The sequence below is a fragment of the Hylobates moloch genome, unplaced genomic scaffold, assembly GCF_009828535.3.
Source record: "Hylobates moloch isolate HMO894 unplaced genomic scaffold, HMol_V3 SCAFFOLD_1, whole genome shotgun sequence".
Classification (NCBI taxonomy): Eukaryota; Metazoa; Chordata; class Mammalia; order Primates; family Hylobatidae; genus Hylobates; species Hylobates moloch.
In genome coordinates, this window is record NW_026652276.1 from 203,120,834 (window position 1) to 203,131,295 (window position 10,462).

At 39.7% G+C, this 10,462-nt stretch overlaps 1 pseudogene; it reads left to right on the forward strand.

Moving 5' to 3' along the window:
• The first annotated feature begins 342 nt into the window (after positions 1 to 342).
• LOC116810977 (tetratricopeptide repeat protein 14-like) lies at positions 343 to 9,882 on the forward strand (annotated as a pseudogene).
• The last annotated feature ends 580 nt before the right edge of the window (positions 9,883 to 10,462 follow it).

Below are 10,462 nucleotides of genomic sequence, written 5' to 3' on the forward strand. Positions count from 1 at the left end.
GCAGGCCATAGCTGTGAATCAGTGACCTAGGAGTATAGGGGAATGAATAAATTAGCAAAGTATAACAAAATTCCTAGAAAGCTTTATGGGGCCCATTGGAGGTATTGGTAAAAGAAAAAAAAAATGAAGGTGAGACCAATCATAACAGTGTGATTTTTCTTCAGCCATGTTCAGCTTCTCAGATGTTGGCACAGAGTAGATGAAGATAAATATTAAGCGGAACAAGGGTGTGTGGCATACATGCAAAAGAACGATATTAATGCTCACTATGCAATTTAAGCCAGACACAGAAGGAAATATGGACCTGAGAGAGATAAGAGATGGAGACAACTGGTAGAATGAATGGCTTTTTTTCTGGTGGAGTGGGGCCAAAGGATTGTTGGAGCTGAAGTACTGGAGAAAAAAATGCTGAAAAGAGACTGTTGGGTTGGAAAGTGGGATCTTTATAAGGAAGATAATGGAGGAGCCGCTGTTATTGGCAATGACAAAGTTCAGAGAGTGAGTAACTGAGATAGAGAGAAGAAAAGGTCAAGGAAATGAGAGGCCAGGTTGTGAAAAGGATTATCTGCATAGGTGCTAAAATAACCAATAATTGTAATAAGAATATTATTGCATGGAATTATAGCGAACCAGGAACTAGAATCTTTAATAGACTAAGGGCAATGACTTGGGTTGAGGTAGAGCCTACCCACAAAAAGAAACAGTAAATATTTGGATGTAATGATGTGGATGAAAAGCTGTGTTTTTAGGGATAGAGTGATATGGGTTTGGAAGCTTCAGAGAACAGCAAGTAACATGCCACTACTCCATTCCCAGTGGTATAATGGATGTAGCTGAGAAAACAGCCACTGCTTAAGAGGGTTGCAGGGCTAAGAGTGTTACCAGAAGCCAGGTTTAATGAGAGCAAGAAGGTGAAGACACCATTCAGAAAAGATCTTGAAGAAAGGAGTATTTTATTCATAATTGATGAATTCCAGAGGACACAGGGAAAGGGTTTTAGGACATAGGCAGTGGCAGGAGATGGAGCAAAAAAGGTTATTTGCAAAACCATATGTGCGTTAGAGTACAGAAACAAAGACCTGAAATTCCTGGGCTTCCCCTAGTGCCTGTCAAGAGCAGGGATATAGACAGGATTTGTCAGCCTCGTCACTATTGATATTTTGGGCCTGAACAGTCTTCGTTGGGATTGCGGGCGGAGTGGGGGGCGGATGTTCTGTGCATTGCAAAATGTTAAGCAGCTTCCCTAGGTTCTACCTACTAGATCACAACTCGGGTGTGACAAACAGGAATGTCTGTAGACGTTCCTAGGAATTCACTGTAAGAAAATAATTACATGTGTAATAATATATTTATTTTCAATATATATGATCTGTACAGTGTGTGTGTATACATATATGTTTGTCTGCCAGAGTATGATATGCAATAGCCCCAAATTCAAAACATATGAATGACCCTCAGTAGGATATTGGCTAAGTAAATTATGATACATTCATATAATGTATCATCTGCTACAATTTATAATCATGAAAAGAGGAAGGTGGGTTCAGGACAGCGGCCGTTAGGGTCTGGTGTAGGCAAACATGCCAGGAAAGAAGTCTGAGATCCAATGTGAGAGAAGCAAGGAGAGTGAGGTTCAATAGACAACAGAAAACAAAGTGTTTCAAAAAGGGAAAGAAGTCAAAGGTTTTGAAAAAAATCAAAACAAACAGACAAAAAAACCCCCACCAAAATCTTAGAATACCTCTGTTTAATTTTCAGTTCAGAAAATCTTCCACAGCTAAAAACAACGTCTGCTGCTTCTGCTTCTCTTGCACACAGGCTGCCCTTGCCTCCTTAAGTCCCCAGTGTCTTGGCTGCTTTGGCATCTCTGCTTCTTTTTTTTTTTTTAATTCTTTTTTATTATTATACTTTAGGTTTTAGGGTACATGTGCACAATGTGCAGGTTTGTTACATATGTATCCATGTGCCATGTTGATTTCCTGCACCCATTAACTCGTCATTTAGCATTAGGTGTATCTCCTAATGCTGTCCCTCCCCCCTCCCCCAACCCCACAACAGTCCCCGGAGTGTGATGTTCCCCTTCCTGTGTCCATGAGTTCTCATTGTTCAGTTCCCACCTATGAGTGAGAACATGCAGTGTTTGGTTTTTTGTCCTTGCGATAGTTTACTGAGAATGATGTTTTCCAGTTTCATCCATGTCCCTACAAAGGACAAGGCATCTCTGCTTCTTGTGGAAGCCTGTCTGTACTACCTGCTGAGCCCACACCAGCTCCCCTGACAGGAAGGCAACCCTGTACCTAGCACCTCATGAAGTTCAGTGGCCTTGTAACAGGTTCATAGAGAACCCTGCCCTCCCATGCCCGCGAAATTCATGCCCACCCAGAGCCTTAGAATGTGACCTTATTTGGAAATAAGATTTTTGCAGATATAAGAATCAAGATGAGATTATAGAGCCGAGTATAGTGGTTCATGCTTGTAATCCTAGCCCTTTAGGAGGCCAAGGAAGGAAGATTGCTTGAGGCCAGGAGCTCAACACCAGCCTGAGCAACATAACAAGACCTTGTCTCTACCAAAAAATAAAAAATTAGCTGGATGAATCCCTGTAGTTCAAGCTACTCAGGAGGCTGAGGCAAGAGGATCACTTAAGTCCAGGAGTTCAAGGTTTGTGGTGAGCTATGATCTTGCCACTGCACTCCAGCCTCAGTAACATAGCAAGACCTTTTCTTTTTGTTTGTTTGTTTTGGTTTGTTGTTGTTTGTTTTTTAAGTGAGATTATACTGGATTTGGGTGAGCTCTAAATCTATTGAACATGTCTTATTAAAGACAGAAAGGGACACAAAGCCTGAAATTTCCACAGACCCATTTAGCAAAAGTATCTCACGATAAATATGTGAAAATAAAGTAGTGGGAATAAACTTGTTTTTGATTACCTGATTCCTGATAAGTCTGTAACTCATGGTTCTTCATTAGATAGGCTGACAAAAAGCTTATCAAAAAGTCGGTAAACACTATCTTGAAAACATATCTTGAAGCATAATTGTCATTATTATGCAGGGTACACTGGGCCCAAAAACCTCCAAAGTGTAAGGAAAAGTCAAAAGATATCACTCTCAAATGAAACAGATGAACAGTAACAAAATAGAGGGAAGAATGACCAACTTTACAAATTGTTTTTAAATCAATCACTGAAGGTACTAAGAAATTTCCCAGGTCTCTTTCGGGAGACCCTATTGTCTTCTCAAGAAGATTTTTATTTTATTTTATTTTTTGAGACAGGGTCTCTCTCTGTCACCCAGATTGGAGTGCAGTAGTGTGATCATAGCCCACTACAATCTCGATCTCCTGGGCTCAGCCTCTTGCTTCTGCCTCCCAGGTAGTTGAGACTCCAGGCACATGCCACCACACCGGGCTAATTTTTTAATTTTTTGTAGAGTCGAGGTCTTGGTATGTTGCTCAGGCTGGTCTTGAACTCCTGGCCTCAGGTGATTCTCCTGCTGAGTCTCCCAAAGTGCTAGGATTACAGGCATCAGCCACAGCACCGAGCCTGTGCCCATATTTTCTGAATTCTGCTTTCTGCCTTCTTAGCTGCATCTGCTCCACCACTTGCAACTGCATCCCAATGCCAATGGTTGCCTTCATCTGGTCCCTCCCAATTTCTCCTCCTTTCCATAATGTATCAGTCAATGGAATAGCAGGAAATAAATGGCAAACACAAAGGCTGTAACTGAGTGAGCTTAATAAAAATATTATCTAAAGAGTTATGGACAAGGTTAAGGAAACAAAAACGTGTGATGTAACACTTAGGGACTAGCAATAGCGGGAAATCATTGTCACCCCAAAACTAAAGGGGCAAGAATTGGAAATAGTGTTTCCAGAGCCTGGAAAAAGTTTGGAGCCATAGAAGAGAAATTGCTTGATAGAAGCTGTGACCATACAATGCAGCCACCGCCAAAACTGTGGCCAAGCAAAGGTAGAAGTTACAGGAAAATACTCCATCCTCTTTCTCCTCCTGCCATCCAATAACCTGCTGTGGCATCCCTTTGGTCAAACCCAACTGGAAGCAAAAAGGCAAGAGAACCCTGGTAATGGAATTTATAGAGGTCAGTGTCCTGCGTTACCCAGGGTAAAGGGCATGCTATGAATCAAGGCATGAGTAGGGGGAAGCAAACAGAATAACCAGCACAGTTCACCTCTTCTGCCACTCAGCATCCATTCTTGACCTTTGCCTGAATAAAAATTTTTGACCTCAACACAGGAGAAGCATAAAGTCTTATCAGCCACAGTGTCATTGCTGAGTGTTGTCAGTTCTGTCACACTTCCTACTGGAACCTAAATCATAGTGTTAGCTACCATTAGTTCTCTTTAAAAAATGTATGATGGAAAAGGGGAAAAACAATTAACTTAAAACTAGCTGGTCACAAGACCTAAACTGACAACAATAGCTTCCTACTTTCAACATCCATTCTCTTATCCTTCACCAGCACATTGTCTGCACAGAATTCTTTACCTGGTAGAGTTACTCAAGCCTTCCTTCCTACAAAATATGTTTCCTAGGTGCTTCTGACATTATCAAGCTATTAGTTTTCCATTGATGTGCTTTGAGCTGGGTATTCTAGACTTTAAGGTTATCTTTTTTCTTTATATACACTCCCCAGAGTAGCCAGAAGTACCCAGTCCACCCCCACAATCCACCACATTGTTGCCATAACTGCAAAGTGCCCCATCTATTTGATCTGGCATCACTTTATCCTCTCCCTGCACTTCATCACTTGTCACCTTCAGTAGGAATTTGAGTAACGTGATGCCATTGCATGATACATTGCACACTATTTCCTCCCAGCAAAGATGTTACCTATGCATTCAAATATATGAGCACCCTGATCCTGGAATCCTATTTTGAGAGTCTGCCTAGTGAGGCCACTTCCAGGACAAACATCAGCCAGGGTCTCAGCAGGAAAAAGATGGTTCATTCAAAGGATCCCTTAGCATCTTTTCTTTCCATACTCCAAACATTGGCCAGAACATTTCATTAGCTCAACTTCAAACAGGAAATTCTAAGGCAAATTATGCAGATACACTTAATAGAGGTTAGCCTCCAGGACAAAGAACAAGGCAGAGAAACCTGGAGAATGGATGTGATAGAGCACTTAGATAATAATCAGCATACTTGGCCACATTGGCATTTAAAACATGCTTGTTTTTTTTACCTTGTAACTCCTGAATTAGAAATTTTAAGATTGAGAAGACAAATCTTTATAACAGAGTAAAAATAGCAATACTTATCCCTCTAAATCAATGTGAAAGATCATCTAAGTGACTGTGCTCTGTGCCTCCAGTGGTCTCCAGGCTTCCTCCTCAGCTTCCCATCAGCTGTCAGGCCCAGCAATCTCTAGCCGTTGCCTGAGACCTTCTGTGGCAGTCTCTGATTTGCTACAGGGCCATTGTTGCTATCCTTGCTCCAGAGCGAACAGCAGGACAGTCTGCACTGGTGGAGCGTCCTGGTATTAGCTGCCAAGGCTGCCTGGGCCCTCTGCCCCAGCAGCAACTATAGAGCAGAAAAGAGAAGAGAGTTGACAACGATAAAATGCAAAAATTCTTCTTCAAAAAGGCAGATCTGCTTTTTGCACCCCTGGAAAGCAGAGACAACTGCAACTTCTGAAATTAATGAAGACAATGAAGATTATTATGCAGCCATGCCGCCTTTAAAACTATTTATGGAGATACCTAGTATAGATTGGAGAGAGCTGTTTTTCCAAACTATTGAGCATGGTGACTTAGTGATTGGAAAAACTAGTTTTATACAGGAATTTTAATTTTTCATGGTGTTGATTTGTTGATGAAGTGGCATCATAGGAGATACATTCCACTTAGAAATCACAGGTCTTTGTCCATTAAGAAATGTGTCTTCTCGCAGTAACCATAGGGGTTCTTTATTTTACTATCAAACTGGTGACATCATTCAAGCTGGAATCAAGGATATTGATAGATGCCATGCAAAGCTTGCACTGTCTCTGGATACCTCGTGTCTTCCACCACACCTATCTAGTATTAAATTAGGTGTAATTAGCCCTGAAGAACTTCCTTTGTGCTACAGGAGGCGTGTTGAACTAAATAACAATTCTTTGGAGCCAATAAAAATATCATGCAGAGTTCAGTGGGATTTGTTAATCCAGGAGTAATTTTTTTCTAGAAAAGGTAGGAATAGACTAATCTAATCCACCACCTTAAAAAAAACATATTTAGGGCCAGGCATGGTGGCTCATGCCTGTAATCATAGCACTTTGGGAGGCCGAGGTGGGCGGATCACGAGGTCAGGAGTTCAAGACGAGCCTGACCAACATGGTGAAACCACGTCTCTACTAAAAATACAAAAATTAGCCAGGTGTGGTGGTGCATGCCTGTAATCCCAGCTACTCGGGAGGCTGAGGCAGGAGAATCACTTGAATCTGGGAGGCGGAGGTTGCAGTGAGCCCAGAGTGTGCCACTGCACTCCAGCCTGGGGGACAGAGCGAGACTCCATCTAAAAACAACAACAACAACAACAAAAAACGCCACCACCAAAAACATATTGAGGGGATACAAGTGCAGTTTTGTTGCATAGATATATTTCACAATGGTGAAGTCTGGGCTTTTAGTGTACCCATCACACAAATAATGAACATTGTACCCAATAGGTAATTTTTTTCTCTCTCTCTTTTTTTTTCCTCACCCTCCTTCCACCATCCCACCCTCCTGAGTCCCTAATGTCTGTTATGCTACTCTATATGTACAGGTGTACACATTGTTTAGCTCCCACTTAGAAGGAAGAACATGCGGTATTTGACTTTCTGTTTCTGAGTTATTTCACTTAGGATAATGTACTCCAGTTCCATTCGTGTTGCTGCAACCATCCACCATCTTTAATAAAAGGCCTGCAGAGCAATAATTTCTCTTAAGACAATTTTGTTTCTGCATTAAGAAAGAAACAATATGCATCTTGGGCTTTAAAATGTGTGAAGATTACAGTTTAAGATTGGATGCCATGTGGATGCTGTGAATGAATACAATAAAGCTCTAGAAACAAACAAACAAAACAATGGCAGTTCATGGAGGATTAAATACGCCAAAGGGAAGCCTGACCAAAGCAACAGAAGATTTTGAGCTTGCATTACAAAACTCTCCAACTCACAGATACTTGTAGAAAGAAGAGGGTAGTTAGAAGAAGAAAAGTTTTTAAATGCTGAAAGTCACTGGAAGAAAGCTTGGGCTTTAGATGAGACTTTGAAAGATGTAAAAAATGTTTCGCAGAAACTTCATAAATAAGTTCAGAGAAAAACAGGCTGAAAAGGAAGAAAAGCAGAAAACAAAGAAAATAGAAACACGTGAAGAAAGTTACATAAGCTCTTAAAAGAGAACAAGGGACAAAGCTCGGTGGCTCACGCCTGTAATCCCAGAATTTTGGGAGGCCAAGGTGGGCAGATCACTTGAGGTCAGGAGTTTGAGACCAGCCTGGCCAACATGGTGAAAGCCCGTCTCTACTGAAAATACAAAAAATTAGCTGGGCATGGTGGTGTGCACCTGTAGTCCCAGCTACTCGAGAGTCTGAGACAGGAGAATTACTTGACCCAGGAGGTGGAGGTTGTAGTGAGCCGAGATTGCACTAGTGCACTCTAGCGTGGGCAACAGAGTGAGGCTCCATCTCAAAAAAAAAGAGAGAGAGCGGGAGCGAGAAAAAAAGAAAATCAACTACTTCCTCTTCCTGTTTCTTCTGCTGATGAATCTGTTTCTGCATCATCCTCATTCTCTTCTAGTCACAAAAAGCATAAGAAACATAAGAGGAACTGTTCAAAGTTTGCTTGAAATTCGAAGAGACGTTCGCTTAGGGTGTCCTCAAACCAGATAGATAGAGTAGGAAAGGTGAAACCCAGTTTCAACTAATACTTTAGCATCTTTTCTTAACCAGAAGCAAGAAGTGGAAAAACTACTGGAAAAGCAGGATAAATTACAATATCAAAAAACATGAGTAAAAGAGAAAGATAGATACTGTCTCCATCTTCAGGTGAAATACTGTATTATTTTGGAGACAGGCCTGAAGAGCCAAGAGATTTTTGTAATACTGATAAAACCGAGGCAAGTAGTAGCAAAGCAGAAAAGCCATATAAATCAGAAAGACGTTTTTCCAGTAGAAGAAATTCCTCAGATTCCTTCCATAGGAATTCAAGAAACAAGACAAAAATTTATGGTTGTAGATTTGAACAGGATGTGGTTGTAGGAGGGAAGAAAAGAGCTCTAGAGAAGGTAAAAGCCAGGTTCTGTGAGGTATTTCCCTTCACCAGCAAGCTCAGACCGCTCCTCGAGGTCAGTTGAGAGATACAAAAAACATACTTATTCTAGATCATGTGATTTCAGTAGACATGAGCTAAGATACTGATTAAATACAAATCAAGGAAAATATGAAGGAGAAAACAATTATGGGCAGGATATCAAAACAGAGGTTCCAGAACAAGATGGACTTATAGCTAAGAACACTCAGAAAGCAGCGTTAAAAAAAAATTAAAATTTACTCATTATATTTAATCAGATAGGTGGATTTGGGAAAGAAAAAGAAAATAAGACAAAAAATGTATATGCCAAGGAAATCAGCACCTTTACGCTAAATGCTGTTAGTAAAAGTTTTCGGTGTTTTAGTTATACCAGTCCAGGGCAAAAATCTCTGTTTCTAAAATTATATGTAGAGATTACAGAAAGCAAGTGTTTTGTAGCTTTTCTCAAATTGCATTTGATTCAGTTGTAAGTCTCTTGTCACAGCTGGATTTTTAGGCTTTTCATGTGTATGTTTATGTACAGTATATTTCTTGCTCTGACATTTTTAATTTCTTCACCTAAAGATAATTCTCTAAAAGTATTGTTTCTTCATTGTATGATGGTGTACCAGAATCCATTATACTGGGTCCAAGGTATCCTGCTGTTTGAGAGAAAATTAATCTGTGCATGAACACTTGCATCATTTTCATCAAACATTGTTTCATTCTCTTTTCTGTTAAATTTAAAACCCTAAGCCTTTGAAAGTGATTATATGTTTTAATGTTTTTAAATATCATTTCATGTGTATCATTAGTTCAAATATTAAATATTTTTGCACAGTTGTTTATTTTTTTAAATAGACTATATGACCAAGTGCAGTGGCACACGCTTATAATCACAACACTTTGGGAGGCTGAGGGCAGAGAATCACTTGAAGCCAGGAGTTCGAGACCAGCTTGGGCAACATAGCAAGACCCCATCTCTACAAAAATTGTTTTTAAACATTAGACAAACATGGCGGCATGTGCCTGTAGTCCCAGCTTCTGAGGAGGCTGAGGGGGGAAGATCACTGGACCCCAGCAGGTCAAGGTTACAGAGAGCCATGATTGCATCACTGCTCTCCAGCCTGGGTGGCAAAGTGAGACATTGTCTCAAAAAAAAAAAAAAAAAAAAAAATACTATATGAACATGAGTATGTAAGACTCTGTGTTGTAGAGGACTGGGACCTCCCTATCTAAATGGAAACATTACTTGGCAAAAGCCAACATGCCTTATAATTATTTTACTTTGATTATATTTTCATTTGGGGGTTTAATGAGTTTGAATAATTTGCAGATGTTATTTTGTTAAAATGGAATTTATTAGATTTAGAATATAAATTATTATAAATTATAGTTAATATAATTATAACTACAAATATTCTTCAATAATACTGTACATGTTTGCTAGTGTCATTTGGAGCAGACATAATTACCAGAGTGTGTGTGGACTTTAAAAATTTCCTAACGTTGATGAATACTCAAGTCTTATCCTTTATACTGGTAGCAGACCTTGGAACTGATACTCTTCTTTTTGTTGAATTTGTGGGATCTGTCATGATGGCATGCAAAACCATGAACCAAAAGTATGGAATATTCATTTAAATAACACGAAGACTTTTAAAAAAATACAATGCAGTATAAACACCAAATAATATTTATGGATGCTAATGTGTTTCATTTAAAGAGTTTATAGACCTCTGCCTTTGGTAAATGAAAAGCAAGCTTAAAACACTGATTATATTAAGCATAAACATGGAGTGGAAGAGTGAGGGAATGAAGGGTTTGGGTAAAAAAGGGATACTGTGATTGGAGGAGCTGTGTGAGCACCAAGATAGGATTTTGTTGAGGCTCAACCTCCTGGCCTAAAAGCCAACACTCCCATTTGAAAGAGTTTATCTAGATCATCACAAGATGACACTGATAACTTTATGATCTGCTTCTGGAAATTCAAACATGATGGAGAGTATATAGATATGTAGAAATACCTCAGTGTAACTAGGGATTTGAGTTATTTTACTTTAGTTCTTGGTATAGTATTCCTAACAATATTTTGATGATTGTTTTATGTTTCTTTCATTCCATGGGGAAGATTGATTTTTGTGCTGAGGTCCTAAAAGCAGGAATGTAATATATATAAT